The sequence below is a fragment of the Delphinapterus leucas genome, chromosome 21 (assembly GCF_059928025.1).
Source record: "Delphinapterus leucas isolate spDelLeu-1000000601 "Yukka" chromosome 21, BTC_Dleu_Yukka2, whole genome shotgun sequence".
Classification (NCBI taxonomy): Eukaryota; Metazoa; Chordata; class Mammalia; order Artiodactyla; family Monodontidae; genus Delphinapterus; species Delphinapterus leucas.
In genome coordinates, this window is record NC_143149.1 from 26312709 (window position 1) to 26332361 (window position 19653).

The window sequence follows — 19653 nt, forward strand, 5'->3', positions numbered from 1 at the left end:
GATGGGATGAGAATGACACTGAGATAAAGGGAATGACAACCAGGATAAAGTGGTATTATGGAGGTCAAGGCATTTTAAGGAGGATTTTAAGATGTGTTAAGTAATGTGAAACATCAAAAGGAAGTTATAATAAGACCAGGTCTGAAAACATCCCATTGGATTTGAAAATCAGCAGGTCACTATTGCCTTTTGCTAATATAGTTTAAGTAATGATTTAAGTAATGTCGTAATACTCCCATTTTTATGAAGCTCTGTGCTGTGCTCTGTATATACTGTCTCTTTTAATACTTCCTATAACCCGAGAAGCAGGTATTTTTATCACTGTCCCTATTTTATAGATGTATACACTCAAGTTTAGAGATGTTAAGTGTCTTTCCCAAGGTCACACAGCTAAAGATTGGGACATGGGTCTCTAATCCATTTCTGTTTGAATCCAAAGTCTGTTCTCTTCATTCAACTGCTTCTTTTGCTCCGTGGAGTAAAGGAGGCTAATCTAGTTCATAGGGGTCCATGGAATAAATGAGAACTGGGAAAGGAGAGAAAGGGATTATAGATCATTATTTTCAAGGATAGTAGCTAGAGGGAAGATGCATGTTTGAGAGCTACTTTGAGGCACGAGAAAGTTGTGCATGTTTGTACATTGCAACAAAGGAATCAAGAGAAAAGGAGAGGATGAAGATATAGATGATAAAAGCAGGCAAAGGAGCAAGGTCCCAGGGGAGTCACAGGATGTGAGCTTAAGTTGACCCCCTGGAAAGACAAACTGAAAAGTAACAAGTGACACCACTTTCCCTTCAACTGAAGAGAAATAAAATGTGGTCAGAAGAAGACAGAGCAACATTTAAATGTAGGATGGGGTGGGAGATTGGTTAGAATGAGTTGAGAAAAATGAATGCCACAGGTTATTCTGAAGGAGGTCAAAGAGTACATGGTGTACTACAATGAACAAGAACAAGGTTCAGGGCACATTCTCCCTCCGTTCCAGTTCTACTTCTACCCCTTCCCCCTCATTCCATAGCTGGCTGGCTATCCTTCGGGGCTCAGGTTACATGTTATCTCTGTAGAAAAGCATTTCCTGACCACCTTCTCTGGAGAAAGCCTTCCTCATATTCTGTATCTCATGACATCACAATTTGTCAATATTTTGTCTGTGTTTACCTTTTTCCCTATGTCCTTCTCTGCCACTATAACAATCTCCATGAGGATACCTCCATATTTCTTCTCACCTCTGTACTTTTTACTCCTAATACAGTACTTCTTGGAACATAGTAGGTCTTGAACAATATGTGTTGAATGAAAAAAATTGAAAGCCACTCTCTATTGTTCAATAGCTGTGTGACCATGGGCAAGATAATTTAACTTCTCAGGACTCCATTTTATCATTTGTGTAATAGAAATACTTATCATACCCTATCTGAGGGGTCTCATGAGCATAAAAGAAGAGGATGAACATAAGAACTTAATTTTTGCCTGATAACATAATATGTCCAATAACTATTAGCTATACTTTTGTTGGGTGTGGGAATGCTAAGGTTTGGATGGTGTTGTGTAAAACAAAGTCTAAGATCTCAAAGGAAGCTTTTCAAAATGGTAACAGAATCCAGATGGAGATCTTCTCTTCTTGGACTGATGGATTGGTGACCACTTAGAATGTTGTTTGAGAATGAAGACAAATGAAGGTACTCACAAAAGGGAACTGGATCTTAAGAATATACACATCCAATTCAAGGGGAAGGGATTAGAAGGGAATTTAAACCAAGTACATTTCCTTTCAGACAAGTGCTCTCCTCTGAACGGTCCAACCAACATCGCAAAGCCCTTGTCAATACCACATCTCATTACACCTAGCTTGATACCAAGCAATATGCCCCATTAATCAAATTTAAGGCAGTAAAACTAGAAACTGGGAGTTGTAACCTGAGTCACTTTTCCCCAGGTAAATAGGAATGCGTTTTTCTATAAATTGCTTTGAGGTGCCCGGAGATTTCTTTAATCGAATTGCAAGAAATGATGGCCAATGCTTATTTGATGGGGTCATGTTGTCATGTCTTTTCTCTTCTTCCATTACATTTTCCCCCAGATAAGAAGGCTCCACAGACTCTGGATTAAAAAAACACATGACTACTATCACAAAAGGAGGAGGTGAAGAAAAGTTTGCTGTTTGCTTCCAATGGCTCAGCAAGTGCCGAAAGTTCTCTGTGACTGAACATGGGGTTGGAAGGTGAAAAATTCAACGTTCTGGTAGGTTCCATCAGACTGGCCATCTCAAGAATCATATTTGGGAACAATTCTGTTTGATACTAACCCCTAAACCACAAATAGTGCTCAGATGCATCCTGAAATCCACCTAGAATTGTTTACTAACATTTAAACTAGACTCCATTTAGATCTAGAGTAGATCCTTGCATAATACAATTTTATCTAAACTTACACGTCTTTGGATATAGAAGATACATATTCTTCATTCATCCTTGACTAGCACAGAAACATTAAAGCTGTCATCATTCTATTTGTCAAGATTCGTTATTTTTTATTCCTCTTTAGTTATTAATAATGCATAAGCAGAGAGGTTTTGGGGCTCCTTCTAGATGCTTTATTTCTTTATTCTCCTTGTTTTCTCAGCATGAAAACTTATCAAAGCTACCTCTCTAATCTATTGTTCTTTGCCTTGAACGCTCTTTGTCAGATGCTTATCTTTGAGGTTTTAAGCCTTTAAAAACGCTCTTTTAATCTCCCTTTATTGAATTGCACTGTACCTGGCTACAGGCTCTCCTAATATCATCCTCTCCTTTTTGTTTACATCCAGGTCTGAGTGCACAGATAAAAGTTGAATGGGACGCAGTGAACATTTCCTCAACTGCCCCTATGACACATGCATTAGACATCCACCAACTTCTACAGGAATGATTTTCCAGTTCTAACCTCAAAGTGGCAAAATCCAATTTATCCTATACCTCTCCCTATGTTTCATAGCCAGGAAGGGCATGTCTAACATCCACTAAATTCAGCCCCTGTCCATCACTCACCTTAGCTGCTGGGTGTCAAAGTATGGCATACATAGAGGAAGCACGCTGGTGTTTTCTTATACCACTACTTCCCCTCTAAGACTCTTCTGTCAACCAGCCAAGACAACATTGTCAACCAGGCAATCCAACATTTTGCACCCGTATTTCTGTGTTATATACTAATTTCCTAACTGCTGCTTAATTTTTCCCATACATTTATGTTTACACCAAATCTTAGCCATTTCATTGTGCTACATTCTTTCTATCTTAAATTTACACATTTATACTTGAACACTCTACAACCAGTGCTTCTTAAAATTGGTTGCACACTGGAGTCACTTAGGGGACTTAAAAAGCTAACATTTCCACTGCCTGATTCTCCATCCCAGACCAATTAAATTAGAATCTCCAGATGAGGCTCAGACATCAGTATTTTATATAAAATCTCCCCAGATAATTATAATACGCAGCTAAGTTTTGAAAACCACTGTTAACCCATTGGTACCGCCATGCTGTGAGATTTCTGCCTAACTTACTATTAGGCAGTGTTTGTAACAAAAAGGTCTTTTGCTTTCTCTGAAATTCAGCTCGGGTCTCTCAGATGCTTTCTCCAAAAGTTGGTGCTGGCAGTCTGATTAACTGAGTTAATGCACACTCACATCTAATTCTCCCAGGGAGAGAGTCGTAATCCTCTCATATTCACTTGCAGAAACTCAGGAATTGGGCCAAGTTAATAACGTTCTTCTACTTGTATTAGAAGAATTAAGGGAGGCAAATTTCTAGAGAGGTAGGGACAGCAAAAGAGCAGAGAGGCAGTTCACCTATCCAGAGATAGAAAATGTGGAGAAGTAATATTCCCTTCAGTTCATCCATCAGGTCATTGACTAGCCCAAGTTCTTCATATTCAAGACAAATCGACATTTTATCTCTTTGGGTAGTAATTGTGCCTTAACAATATGCCATATGCATAAGTGGGTTGGGTTCAATCTTTTCCTACTGCAACTAATACGCTTATTTAGAGAGGATGCTTACCCGCAGCTGCTGTCATGTTGTGGGACCAGATGGCTTCAGGATGCAGTCTTCCGTATGCAAATAATATTCACCTAGAGGCTTGATTGGAATACAAATTAAAGCATCACTTCACAATAAACTATATGTGTTTGGTGATCGATACAGAACTCTAACTTTCTCAAGTTAATGCCTGTTAATGACAGGCTCCCAATGCTAGCTGTAGACAGTTACATGCAAGATTATAAATCGTGGTGAAGTCTTAGCCCTGAATTATTAATCTTCGCTCCCCCCCGCATTACATAATTGATAATGACTATATTGACAGTTCCAAGAGGGCTCCGGAGATGGATCTGTTCAGTGGAAGGAAAAGCATTACCACTGTGGAGTGCAGTAAACAGTGCTGAAATGACATGCTCTGTATTCTAATGAGTGGATTCTGTCACCTCTAGTTGTTTTCTTGAGTTTCCCAGGCTTTCCCTTCTCCTAAAAAACTTAGTTGTGGTCAGAAAATGACCTAATCAACATGGTATTTTCTTACCACGGATATTCGTTCCCAGTGCATCTTCAAGTCATTTCTGATGACTTTTAATAATGGAAAACAATGCATTTCATCTCTCATTGGAGTCCACAGATCCAATAAAGCTACATGAGAGAGAACTGTAGTGTATTCTTCCTAGCAGATCTGCATTCTTTATGGATTTACCCTGTTTGGCAGCAAATGGAATGTAGAAGGAAGGGTACACAAGACAATTTAAGGCAGGGGAGATGCCCAGAAGCCCACCACATTGACTAAATTTTTAAAATGCATGTCTCTCTTGGAATGGGGATTTTATTCATTTACAAAGGAGCTCTTCTCCCTCTGAGTTTGTGTGCTCTTCTCCTACAAAGAGGATGAATGCAAATTACTTCACAGTTTTACTTAGGACAAAAGTCTGGTCTAGAGGGCGCAATCTACTCGTGTGTGACCGCTCTGTGAAGTATACCCACGATACATTTTTCTCCATGCAGTTGGACCTTTCCCTAAGTGGCAACTGACTTTTTGTATTTTCACTATAAATGCAAGCAAGTTAACACCTCAAATGACCATTTTTGTTTACAACTTTTCCCTTCATTTTACACATGCAGTGGAGGGGGGTGGTGGGTAGGTGAGGGGCTCCCTATCTACTCTACACAGAAGGGTACCTGCCGAGGAAAAAAGCATGGCATTTAAAACAGGCCACTTTCACTGAACCAGAAGGGAGGCTCCCCAGTAATAACTGACCACGTGGCCCTTTCTCTGTCTCCCTTCCTTGTAATTCAGCAAAACAAATGCTGGATAATCTCTTCAAAATGTAAATTGGTGCAGCCACTATGGAGAACAGCATGGAAGTTCCTTAAAAAACTAAAAATAGAGCTACCATATGATCCTGCAATTCCACTCCTGGGCATATATCTAGAGAAAAACATGGTCCGAAAGGACACATGCACCCCAGTGTTCATTGCAGCACTGTTTACAATAGCCAGGACATGGAAGCAACCTAAATGTCCATCGACAGAGCAGTGGATAAAGAAGATGTGGTACATATATACAATGGAATATTACTCAGCCATCAAAAAGAATGAAATAATGCCATTTGCAGCAACACGGATGTACCTAGAGATTGTCACACTGAGTGAAGAAAGTCAGACAGAGAAAGAGAAAAAGAAATGATACAAATGAACTTATTTACAAAACCGAAACAGACTCAGGGTCACGGACTTAGAGAACGAACTTATGGTTACTGGGGGAAAGGGATAGTTAGGGAGTTTGGGATTGACATGTACACACTGCTATATTTATTTATTTATTTTCACATCTTTATTGGAGTATAAATGGTTTACAATGGTGTGTTAGTTTCTGCTGTATAACAAAGTGAATCAGCTATATGTATACATATATCCCCATATCCCCTCTTCTTGAGCCTCCCTCCCACCCTCCGTATCCCACCCCTCTAGGTGGTCACAAAGCACCGAGCTGATCTCCCTGTGCTATGCGGCTGCTTCCCACTAGCTATCTATTTGACATTTGGTAGTGTATATATGTCCATGGCACTCTCTCACTTTGTCCCAGCTTCCCCTTTCCCCGCTGTGCCCTCAAGCCTGTTCTCTACGTCTGCGTCTTTATTCCAGCCCTGCCACTAGGTTCTTCAGTACTGCTTTTTAAAATTCCATATATATGTGTTAGCATACGGTATTTCTTTTTCTCTTTCACACTGCTATATTTAAAATGAATAACCAGCAAAGACCTACTGTATAGCACAGGGAACTCTGCTCAATATTATGTAACAACCTAAATGGGAAAATAATTTAAAAAAGAATAGATACATGTATATGTATAACTGAATCACTTTCCTGGACACCTGAAACTAACACAACATTGTTAATCAACTATACTCCAATGTAAAATAAAAAGTTAAAAAAATGATTTTAACCATTACCCCAGGAGCCCATTTGACAATCGGATGCCGTAAAATCATCTTCTCTGTCGCCTTCTTCCTTTCTCTTTTGCACTCATGCCCTCTCATTAGGTCACCCATCTTGATATGGAGGTGTCAAGGCATGGCTAGAATCTAGAAAGCCTTACACTTTGCTTTCGTGTTAATAAAGTCACCTTATGTTATGCATCTTCTTCCTCTATTTGGACAGTAGTGATAAGAATACACGCCCTGACCTATCACTCACGTACGAAAGTTCTTTGAAAGGTGTAAAATGGGATGTAAATCTATGGGGTCATTAATATTGTTAAAGGCTGTATGGTCCCAGATAAATAGACAGAGGTTGGTGAGCAGAGAGCTTCCTTGGGTTTTCTTAACAAGGTTCACTAAACCTTGAACACGAAATCTTACTTTCCTTTCTCTCTCCCTACTCTAACTCATTTTAAATGTTTTTGTATTTATTGTACAGTTGATAACTTATTGAGTGCTTTCTTGTTCCCTAGTTGTCAACATATACTACCCAAAATGGCATTCTATCGTCATCTGTTGTCTTACCCTTAAACTGTTTCATGCGCGTTTAAATTATTTTCCCAACCGCATAGCACCTGCCCACACTGTTTAGATAGTATCGTGTAACATAGTCTGTCTTTGACAGATCCCGACAAAGCTAATCATCTCACATATTATTACCTTTTTTTCATGTAAGGCTGGAAATAAAGTTTGTTATATGCCTTTCTAGTTAAGTCTCAGAGAAAGAATACATGTGCTGATGCAGTGAGAACTAACCACATCTCAGACGAGCGTAGTTTGGACAAATCCCATTGGTACAATTAGTATCTGCTAAAGAATGCACATTTTGTAATTTATGACAAAGAAAATAAATCGTGTTTTAGTCTGAATCCTTGGTCTGATATCTCCACAAAGAATACGTATTGCCTTTTTAGACATAATTTCCTATTTGAACGAACCTGCATTTGTACCACTATTTTTTCCTATTTAAATAAATATTAAGGAATTAATGGTCCTCATTTTAATGAATATGTCAATCTTCTAATGTTCATGTATACCATATTTTGGAATAGATTTAAGCTGTGGTGAGATCACTGCTTAATCATTTCCAGTTGTATAATCAATTTACAGAAAGAAGATTGACTTGAGGTTACATGGGGGAAAATATCCCTTCATTTTGTAGATGAATTGGAACACTTAGGCTAATAACATAATGGTAAAAACTAATTTGACACCAACTATTAGAGAATGACTTTAGTTCCACAGTTTTGAGATGCCCCCATTCTATGTTATGAGAAACTTGCATTTTCTCTAATTTACTGTTTTTATTTTTAAGTATATTTTGATTAATAAGATGTGTTCCACAATTCGATGGATATGGTCTTTCCAATTTTCAACACTTCTCTACAAAGGGAGGGTTTAAAAATCTTTTCCTTCAAAATACAAATGAATTTAGAAGCTACCATCTCGAAACAAGAGGGAAGTTTGCAGTTCAACTTTGTGATGATAAATTCTGCCTGTTTACCAGGTTTTGCCACCCGTCCTGCTCCATTGCTAGAGCCACCTCCTTCCTGGTCTTGAGGAAAATGTTCTGTTCTCGCTACAAGGCCGTCCTCATGTTGCTAGTCTAACTCTGACTTGTACTCTGTTCAGATTATTAGATATTTCCTTCATTGCCAAGATTCTGTTCTGTCTTCTTCCTCCCTCCCTTCTTCCTTTCTTCCTTCCTTCCTTCAAGTATTAAGACTGGTATCTTCAGTCTACATTGTGCTGCTTTACTCTTTACCCAGTGGCTTTTATTGTGCAGCCACAAAGTCACCACCTTCAGCTCATGAATACTTTCCAAGTTCATCTCCACCTCCACTGTCCTCTCATGATGGGCAGCCTAATTATTTAGATTTTTTCTAAAGGACAGCATTAAGCATTCTCAGGTTGACATGGTACAATTGTTTTAGTTTCTCGAGGCAGGAATATGGTGAAGGAGCAACCAGAAATGGATTTACCCATTTTATATCTCGTTGAAAATTGCTTTTAAAATATTTGTTTTTTTCTTCCAGTTTTATTGAGATATAATTGACATACAGCATTCTATAAGTTTAAGGCGTGCAGCATAATGATCTGACTTGCATACATCATGAAATGATTATCACAGTAAGTTTAGTGAACATTCATCACCTCATATAGAAACAAAATTAAAGAAATAGAAAAAAATGTCCTTGTGATGAGAAATTACTCTCAACAACTTTCATATATAACTTAGAGCGGCGTTAATTCTATTTGTCATGGTGTACATTGTATCCCTAATACTTATTTATCTTATAACCAAGTTTGTACCTTTTGATTGTTTTCATCCAATTCCTTCTTCCCCTACCTCCCGCCTCTGATCTACAAATCTGATCTCTTTTTCTATGAGTTTGTTTGTTTGCCTTTGAAGTATAATTGACCTACGACACTATGTTAGTTCCTGTTACACAACATAGTGGTTTGATATTTCTATACATATCAATATGAAATTATTAAAAATATTCTTAATACCATTTTGGCATTATTAGCCAAAGGGGACTTCTGGTTTCTTAGAGATGTGATCTGAAAAGGCGCACCAAAACGGCAAAGGATGGAAAATTGGTTTAGGTTGGTAAAGGCTGAATTGTCCATCAGTTTCAGTTTATTTGGGGCTGCTGTAACAAAAGGCCTTTTATGAGGTGGATGATAAACAACAAATATTTATTTTTCACAGTTCTGGAGGCTGGGAAATTCAAGATCAAGATGTTTGTTGATTCTGTGTCTGATGAAAGTCTGATTCTTGGTTTGTAGATGGCCATCTTCTTGCTGTGTCCTCACATGTTGAGAGGGGCAAAGGAGCTCTCTGGGGTCTCTTTTTTAATCTCATTCACAAGGGCTCTACCCTCATGATTTAGTCACCTCCCCAAAGTTATACCTCCAAATATCATCACACTGTGGGGATTAGGTTTCAACATGTAATTTTGGAGGGACACAAGCATTCAGTCTGTAGCACGAGGTTACTTGTATAATTGTTAAATAAACTCACAGACTTGTCTTTCCTTCTCTCCTTCTCCCTCTCTACCTTTCTCTCCTCCTTCTCTCCAACTCACTCTTTCGTTCACTGGATTATTTTCTATTTGAGATTGACTAAAACTGTATCCATTCTTACTCTACTTTCTGATTAATTTGTTCATTTAGCCAATAGTTATCATACATATTCCATTTATAATGATTAGCTATTAATCGGGTAATAATCGGGTGCTAGGTATTATGAGAAATAAATCATCATATTCTTTATTTCCAGAAACTTTCCTTGAGTGATAGCATATTCTACTCATGGGTTTGCTATGTCGTACGTGAAGAATACAAGTGAGATGCTAATGACTAAGACATGGAACCTGCACTCAGGAACCCGATGATCTAACGGTAAAGCTAAAGTGTTTATACAAATAACTAGCTTCCCTTTTTAATAACACCACTTCATTTAAAAAATATTGAAAAGTGTTTGTCAATAAAATATATTTGCAGAATTTAATAATCAAATAGTAGTACAAGGCTAAGTACAAAACAACAATATTCCCGTGATCCAACCCTCCTTCCCTGTGATAATCTTCTACAAACTTTCTCTGTCCCTGTTCTGTCTCCTCATTATGGTTCCATGACAGTGTTGGTTCAGTTGATATTCAGGTTTTCTCTTATTGTAGCTGGTTGATGTATTATACCTTGATTACGTTTCATTTCCACATTTCCCAGTGGAATTATGACCCTTCTATTATGGGCTGAGTTGTGTTCTTCTACAATTTATATGTTGAAATCCCAAACTCCAGCACCTCAGAACGTAATCATCTTTGGAGATAAGATCTTTACAGAGGTGATTGAGTTAAAACGAAGCCATTAGGATGGGACCCTAATATAATATGACTGGTGTCCTTATAAGAAGAGACACATGAGGGGCACAGATGCACGGAGAGATGACCTTGTGAAGAGGCAGCAAGAGGGCGGCCGCTTGCAAGCCAAAGACAGAGGCCTGCGGAGAAACCAACCCTGCCAACAACTTGATCTTAGACTCCCAGCTTCCATAATTTTAAGAAAATATGTTTCTGTTTGTTTCAGCCATCCAATCTTTGGTGCTTTGTTGTGCCAGCCCTAGCAAACTAATACACCCTCTCTGAACACTAAAACACCTCAGGTATTGCAACAGTTCTACAATTTTCCAGGAAACCCCTTCCAGATAACTCTCTCCCCTTGCTCCCTGTTGGACTCATGCTAAAGCCTGACACAGAGCTCTTCTCCTGGGACTTCGCCCTCACCCTTTGTTGCATCCCCTACTTACTGAGTTCAGTGTCGTCCTCCTTTTGCATCATTTACTCTCTTGTTTTGGCAGCACACACCCATAGTGCCGTGAAAAACGTAGGAAGGGAGAGATGGCTTTCACCCTTGGATATAAGAAAGTGCATGATTCTGCTCTCACGCTTAATTGACAATTTGGCAGCATGTACAATCACAGTTTGAAAACCATTCACCCTCAGAATTTTGAAGAAATCGCTTTATCATCTTCTAGATTTTAGTGTTGTGGCTGAGACATCCAATGCTTTATACCATTTGATGCTTTAAAAAATTTTTAAATAGATCTTTATTGGAGTATAAATGCTTCCCAATACGGTGTTAGTTTCTGTTGTACAACAAAGTGAATCAGCCATATGCATACACATGCCCCCATATCCCCTCCCTCTTTTTTTTTAACATATTTATTGGAGTCTAATTGCTTTACAATGGTGTGTTAGTTTCTGCTTTATAACAAAGTGAATCAGCTCTACATTTACATATATCCCCATATCTCTTCCCTCTTGCATCTCCCTCCCACCCTCCCTATCCCACTCCTCTAGGTGGTCACAAAGCACCGAGCTGATCTCCCTGTGTTATGTGGCCGCTTCCCTCTAGCTATCTATTTTACATTTGGTAGTGTATACATGTCCACGCCACTCTCTCACTTTGTCCCAGCTTCCCCTTCCCCCTCCCCGTGTCCTCAAGTCCATTCTCTACGTTTGCGTCTTTATTCCTGTCCTGCCCCTAGGTTCTTCAGAACCATTTTTGTTTTTTTAGATTCCATATATATGTGTTAGCGTACGGTATTTGTTTTTCTCTTTCTGACTTACGTCACTCTGTATGAGAGACTCTAGATCCATCCACCTCACTACAAATAACTCAATTGTTTTCTGTTTATGACTGAGTAATATTCTTTTTGATGTTATCTGATATATTTCTTTTTCTCAAAGCTTTTTGGATTTTTTTTCTTCTCTTGCTTTCTAAATTTGCATGTTGATGTGCTTTAAGTAATTTATCATTCATTATACTGGGACTTTAGCAAGCTTTTTTGATCTGGAAAATAATATTGTTATCTTCTAGAAAATTTTCTTGAATCACTGTACTCCAGATTTAGTTCCTTAGAAAACAGAGATAGTGATCAACATGCAGGAGGCATGGATCTCCTGGATTGATCCTCTAATTTTCTGTATATGTGGGTAGGTCTTAAGGACCAGTAGGCTTCCCTGTAGCAATATTGGGTGGGGACCCAGCTGTTTCTTTGAGGCACCACCAAAGGTCACTATTTATGTCTTTTTTTGAATTTTTCCAGGGAAGACTGCTCCAAACTCCTGCCTATGAATATTGGCCAAAACAGGATATTCTTGCAGTGAAGTGGAATTAAGAAGATTTGTCGGGGGGGGGAGGTATCATCAAACAGTAACTTTCAAGCATGATACCCTCTCCCTCACCTTTCATCTGTGCCGTATGTGCTAAAATCTGGGTAACCTCTGATTCTATTTCTCCACAAAATAAACCACCAGTTTCTGGGAAGGGACCAAGTGTTTAAATATTTCCCGTGAGGACTTTCAGGTAGACTTTCTTTTCAGTCTCACGCCTCACTGTAGCCTTCCTTGATATATAGAATCTCAATAGATAAGCCTTTACAAGCTCCTGCTGCATGATTCTTTTGTTGACATCTCTTTATCCCCTGATAGTTCCCTCCCCTTTCCCTTTGTGTTGTGGGTTTATCGTTACAGTAGGTCCCCTACATGTGAAGCTTCAAGTTGTGAACTTCCAAAGATGTGAATGTGCATCTGGTCCTAGCAAGGAGCCAGAACCTGTGCCATCAGCGTCAGGCGTGAGTGAAATTGCAGCTTGCCCTTCATCTCCTATTGCTGACAACCCTTCCACTCTACCATCTCCCACCTGCTCTCCCTCCTCCAGTCAGGAACTCTTCTTGCCTGTTCACTTGATGCCAGCCCCTGTGTGCCAGCTGTTGTACTGGACTACTGTAGTTTTCAAGATACTGGAAGATTAAAAATGTTTATTTTTTGTGTTTTTTTTAATGTATTATTTGTGTGAAAAGTATTATAAACCTATTATGGTACAGAACCCTATAACCATTGTGTTAGCTGGGTACCTAGGCTAACTTTGTTGGACTTATGAACAAATTGGACTTACAAACGTGCTCTTGGAACAGAAATAGTTCATAGGTAGGGTACTCTCATTTGAATGGGATTTCTGGAAGGAGCAGAGAAAAAGCCCTCACGTACTCAAGCCTCCATGTTTAACCAGAAGTTCTCACTTTCTGCTTGAAATGTAAAATTCTAAACAAGTGAAAGGAGGAAGAGATTATCTTTGGCTGAGGGTATGAGTAGGTGAAGAGGCTTTATGCAATAATAAAGACACTTCCTTTCAGAGTATATAAAAGACTGGACATATGGCTTTTTATTATCAATACAGTCTGTCTAATCTGTAATAGCACTGCAAATGTTGTTGGATTTCTTCTGGCAAGACTGATTATTGATTTTTGTGGTACTGTCTGGAAAAGTTATTTTTTGCTATGGATTCCTTCTCACTGAATTAAAAAAAATTTTTTTTAAAGGGGAAAAAAATATATAGTGACCAGGGTTAGACCAGGCTTTCTTTCCATCTCCATTTTCTCCATATCCCAAGCAGAATTAAAGTCTTGAGGAGGAAAGGTGCTTAACAAATTGTGCTTGTTTGTATCATTGATGCTATCATCAATCTAATAGAGCTGCTCAAAGTTCTGTGGCTGATCCATTTAGTAATGTCAAAATAACCTTGTTAAAGAAAAATGCTTAACTTGACCTTCAAAACCTTTGTCCTTTTCTTTCTTATTTATTATCAAATTTGTCTCTTAAGATAAAGTAAATAAATTATCCTTAAAGAATTCTCCCATGTTTATTTACTCATTCTATCATTTGGAGACACCCTTCAAGGTAGCAACTCCACTGGCATGAGATGTCAGAAAATGCAATTGTCTTATATCTTTAATTACACATTATTATATACATTTAGAAGTTTTACTTTGGGGACAATACTTTATTTGGGGGGGGGCGGTGACCCTGTCACTGTCTGATTGTCTTCTAAATGCTTTTAGTTGTCATTTTTTTTAAAGTGGACTCTGACAATTTAGTGATTATGAATATGGCTTAGTCATTTATTGTCAGCATTTATAGAAAGAACAAACATGTCTTTTTGCCAACTGATAAGACTTTTCTTGAAAACCCAAGGGAATGAAGGATGAAGGGATAAAAGATGCACCATGACTTCTTTCTCCAGTATTCCACTGAATTTTCCTCTTCAAAGATCAATGATCATCTCCTAGTTGACAAATCTAAAGGCAGTTTCTTAGCTTTTATTCTCCATGAAATATTTTGCTAAATGATTGAGAGAGCTCTTCTTGAAAATTTTTACTCTCATTGTGTCAGATTTCCCCAGATCGCCTTTAATCAACTAACCATTCCTGTGTGTGTGTGTGTGTGTGTGTGTGTGTGTATGCATGTGTGTGTTGCTGGTTCCCCTTTCTCCTTATCCCCTCTAGCAGAGGTGTGGAAACTGTGTTTTATTCATCTCAACCTGGTGTTCAGCGGCAGCTCAACCCATATTTGCTAAATACAATCATTTTTAAAATCACGATAATGGATAACCCATCTATGAAGATGAAAGAAATGAAGAGAGATGAATAATCACTTCTTTGGTTAAATAAAACTATCTATTTTGGTTCTAATGCTCACCTAAGTTCTGAGTTTCTCCTATTTTTTAGAGGCAAATCTGTCCAAAACACGTTTTCCATCACACTGTACAACACAAAATGTATCCACATTTCAGATGTGCGTACATCTATATGAAAGGCGTATCCTTATCTTTTTCCCCTCAAAGCAAGTCCCCCTTGGTGTTTTCCTGTTACTGTGTACTTGTCATTCAGGCCTGACACCTCATTTATCTTTGACTTGTCATCTTGTATGTCTTCCACATTAACGGAGTACTGATTTCTCCCTCATATTTTCTTACCTCCAGAATTTTACATCATTATTACCACTAATATGATCCATCATCCCTTCATTCTTTTCTTCCCTAAATATTTATTCACCATTTGGTTCTCCAGGTTTCATGCAATAAATGAACTAATCAGTTAACCCTTCAATCACTGAGTTAATGAAGATTTACCAAGAGCACTGCCTCCCTGGACCAACTTAACCACAGTCAAATGATTTCTTTCTCCATCTCATAAGCCACCCGTAACTCCACTTTTATACAGAGTGACATTTTAAGAAGATTCCGAGGTGAAATGCCCTCTACTCTCTGGTTCAGTCCAAATAATTCTTCCTCAGGGAGGCCTTCTCCAACTGACCTAGGTAAGTCCTCTCCCAGCCTCTTTGCTATTCCTTTATCCTGCTATGATAACACAGCACTCACCACCCCTATGCTTCCTTGTTCATATATTTTTACTGAGTCTATCGCCTCAAGATTGCATTCTCATTACTTCGTGTATAGTTACTAATTTAATACTTACCAAAACCCTATGATGTATATTGTACTGCTAACACCATTTATAGCTATGGTAACTAAAGCACAAGTCCAAGGTCACCCAGATACTAAATAACAGAGTGGGGTGTCTGGCTTCAGAGCACAAAAGCTGCATTTATTTTTAGTTATCTTTTTATGTCAAAGCCCCCCAGTAAGAGGTAAAATAATGATATATACTTTCTCTTTATTTCTAGGGCAAGTTGCTTGAAGATAGGTAATTGAGTCTCAAAATTCTTTCTGTCTCCTACAGCGTCTAGAATTATTTTGTTTGAAACGCACAAGATTTAGAAATAAGTGTGATGTGACAAATTAAACCCAGTAACACCCTTCAGAGCTGTCCAGATGGGATATAACTGCATTAAGGAAGGAAAAAAAAAAACAACCCTTCAAATCAGTGCAAGAATAACCAAGAAAGAACTGGAATCAGATGTTGCTTGTTTTCCTAACGGGGCTCTTTCCCTCTCTCCAAACACACAGGCGTCATCAGGAATTAGAACAAAAGAAACGTTCATGTTTTACATCTTTTCATAAAAACAGAACCTATTTATCTATCACTAACCTTGAAGTACTTAGGTCCTGGGAACTGGAGAGTAATGATGGTTTATGTTAGCGCTACAACATCTTCTCCAGGGATGTCATAAGATCAGCTTTCTTAGACTGTTTAGATGCTTCCGTTTACATCCCCAGCCAGGAAGAACTGTAACTCTGATGAATGACTTTCTTTACCAGACCAGACACCTCATTTCCTGCCTTGAAAAATTTGAATTAGCATCCACGCTGTCCCTAGAGGCGAAAAAAAAAATACAGTAATGCACCAAATCAAAGCTATTCTGAACAGTGATTGTGACGTGTTAGAAAAAATATCCTGCATTGACTTAACTGCAGTTTGACCACTGACCCACGGGTGCTCTATAAAATTTCCCCATTTTAAAACAATAAAATCAATATTTCAAGATCTGTGAACTTGAGGCTTAAGACACATCAAGCAATTCAACTGAAAAGCGGTCTGTATACTCAAAAATAACAAATCAATGACTTTTGACAGGAACTTTGAAATTGATTTCTTAGCTAATATTATTATAACCTTACTATAATCACGAATCTAAGTGTGGTGTTTGTTTCTAAGAATTCCACCTGTGCAATCAGATAGATCTTTATCTCACATTAAGCTGTTATTATCATACCATCTCTGTAAAGTCACCCTTGGGCAAGACATCTATTGATGCTTCAAACGGGAAGACCAGAGGTCTAAGCCCGTGATTCTCTTGCTAAAATGGAGCTGAGGTGCAACACTCCAAGGTATGCTATTGGCCCCATGATCGTTCTTCACTGCTGCAGCATCTTTATTTTCCCCCTTGTACTACTTTATTGGTAGCCCAGTTTGTTCCATCAAAGACCCTAACTCATGCTGCAAACACTTGCTGTCAGCGTATACATTCTTTTTTTTTTTTTTTTTTCCTATCCATGCTCTGGAAGCCGATATCAATAAGATGTTGTTATAAAGCTGTCTTTTCTGTCCTACGACAAATCTCACTGTAGCAGACTGTCCTGTGGCTGCAGATGCTCTTAATGTTTTCTCCGCTCTGTCAGTTGATTTCAAGGCTGCCTCCCTATCAAGCCATGTGCTCCTTCGAAAGGTACATAAGCCAGACTGAAGGGAAGGATACAAAAGTGTTTGACAATCTCACATCATCGTCACACAACCTGTCATTGCTGGATACATTCTTCCCAGGTGGATCTTTTTGTAACAGTCTCCTCAACCCTCCAGTTGGCTTTCCTCTTTCCCATCATGGGAAGGCTCCTAACTGACCTAGAGAAGCCAGTTGGCTATTTTGTGGTCACTAGGGGGTGTCCTATTCACTTTCAAAATAAAAATAAAATGGTCAAGTCAGCATTATTTCTCTTTTAACTCTTAAGATAAGTCATCGCTGACATAGCAATAGATCTCATCGAAACGTTTACATATTAGTTTAAGGAAAGCTGTCCATGGCTTCCTTTGATGATTGCTGATTCTCCAAGCGCTTGGCGACTTACCCCTTACCCATCATTCAAGTGCCGAATCTGCTTCCATCTCCTGTCCTTAAGACATTTGGCCCATGCCAAAATATCCTTGAAATTGGTCCTATCCAAAACATCCATGAGCATATTTGGTCCATGTCAAATCGTTTTGGACAGGACCAAATATCAAAGACTTTTTGGTATAGACCAATGTCTTATGGATGTTTTGGACAGGACCAGACGTCTGCTGACTCGTATACGTAACACTTGCTCATTGCTCCAATTCAGACAGTGGCTGTGTAATAGTAATTACAGAGGAGCCATGGGAATGAATGATATAGCCCCTAAAAATGAGCTAAGTGAGAAGAAAATAAGGAGAATATTAACATATAAGTGTGAGCCAAAGGTACCCATGCTCCCCTTCCAGATCACTCTGCTTCTCCAAAGTAGGATCATTTATTCTTTTGATAACTTTGTACTTGCTCCTTCTGTGACTCCCCTCTTCCCCCTCTCAGAGGGTTTTCTGATACTCAACTTTGTTCATCAGTCCTGTGGGTTTTTGTGACATTCAAGGAAGTGAAGAATGACTGTCTGTGTTCTTTCAACTGGAACACAAGTGTTTCCATTAAAGGTTCAAACAAACCATGTTTATGAATTGATGTCTCACAGAACACACACAACTCCTTCACTTCCAGAGATCTCCTCGTGTCCTTCGGATAATGTAACAATTATGCAGCAGGAATCCTGAGGAACATGGAGACCTGGCCTCAACATATCTTGTCAAGGACAAATCCGGGATTTGTCCTCTACGTCGAGGACAATCTTTGTATTCACAATGCACGTATATCACAATACACAGTGCACGTGTCAGGTAAAATGTCTAACAAACCAAAAATTTGAGGGACAAAAGGAAATCCTTCTCATTTGAAGTGTTTCATAGGAGACTTCTGCCTCCTCTTTTTCTGGCCCCCTCTTGTTTGTTATCTTAGCATGCTGACAAAAAGTAGATTGTGGCGTTCCCTTACTTATGTAAAAATAGCTTTCTTTTAATGAGAAAAGAACAGGGCATGAAGGAAACTAATAGTAGAGGCCACGATCGAGAAATTGGGCTGGGTGGAAATCAAGATGAAACTCTGACCCTGTAGAGGAAGAAAAATAATTTCCCCTCTACCTTTCTAGGTTCTTGGCTGAGACACTCCCTGTATTAAAAGAGAGGTTAATAGGAGAACACCAAATTTAATTTAATTTTATACATACAAAGATATGAGACCCAAAGGAGTGACCAAAGCTATCAGCTTTTATATCTTTTAAATAAAGAAATAATAAATTTGTAAAGAATTGACAAAGTTGGGCTTGGGGTAGTAAACTAGTAAAGAAGTAACAAGGTTTGTTCATACAGCCTTCTAAGCCCTGAATTCCCTGTCTCTAGTGATAAGGATATATTTCTACCTCCTGGTATGGGGAGGGTACCTTTCACATGGGAGATTTATTTCCTGCCTTCAAGAGGACAAGGGAGGGTTAGAGTGTCCTCTTTGCACTGGCTGTTTCTTAAGTAACTTTAAAATAATCAATATGGCACATTTTGGGGTGGCCTGCTCTCAGTTCCATCAACCTTTTAAAATCAAAGCAAATTCATCATAAAGGTGTAGATCTAGTGTATATAGCAGGTGGCTGATGTTCCTCCTCTCCTAGGACCAAATGTACCACATTTCCTGTCCCAATAAACTTTTCTGTTACCTTGACATTTTCAAAAAAACAAACCAAAAAAAAAGCACCTCTCTTTGGCAAGCACCAATGGCAAAATGTTTTGGAGGAAAATAAAATTTTGTAAGTGTGTTGGGTGGCTGTAGATGACCAAGGCTCTCCTACAGTATTGTCTCAACCGTTCCTCTAAGGTCTCTGAACACAGCGGGGCACAGTGAAGATACCCAAAGAAGCAGCGGTGGGAAGGTGGTGTGAGTGGGGGAGTGGACTCAGGAGATTTCTCCTTCACAGAGTCTACGGGTAGAAGGGGTCAGAGGATGACAGCACACATGAGGTGATTGGCTGGAAGCCTCGAAAACCCTTTGCTCTACGTGGTGATGATGCTGTGACCCAGGAAGGCCTACAGCAGGGGCAGGTGGAGCTATCAAGTGAGAAGGACAGCACAGACCCAAAGGAAAAATGGTTTGCCACCTGTCCAATATGAATGAAATGGGCATCATATGTACAATGGAATATTACTCGGCCACAAAAAAGAACGAAATAATGCCATTTGCAGCCACGTGGATAGACCTAGAGATTGTCATACTGAGTGAAGTTAAGTCAGAGAGAGA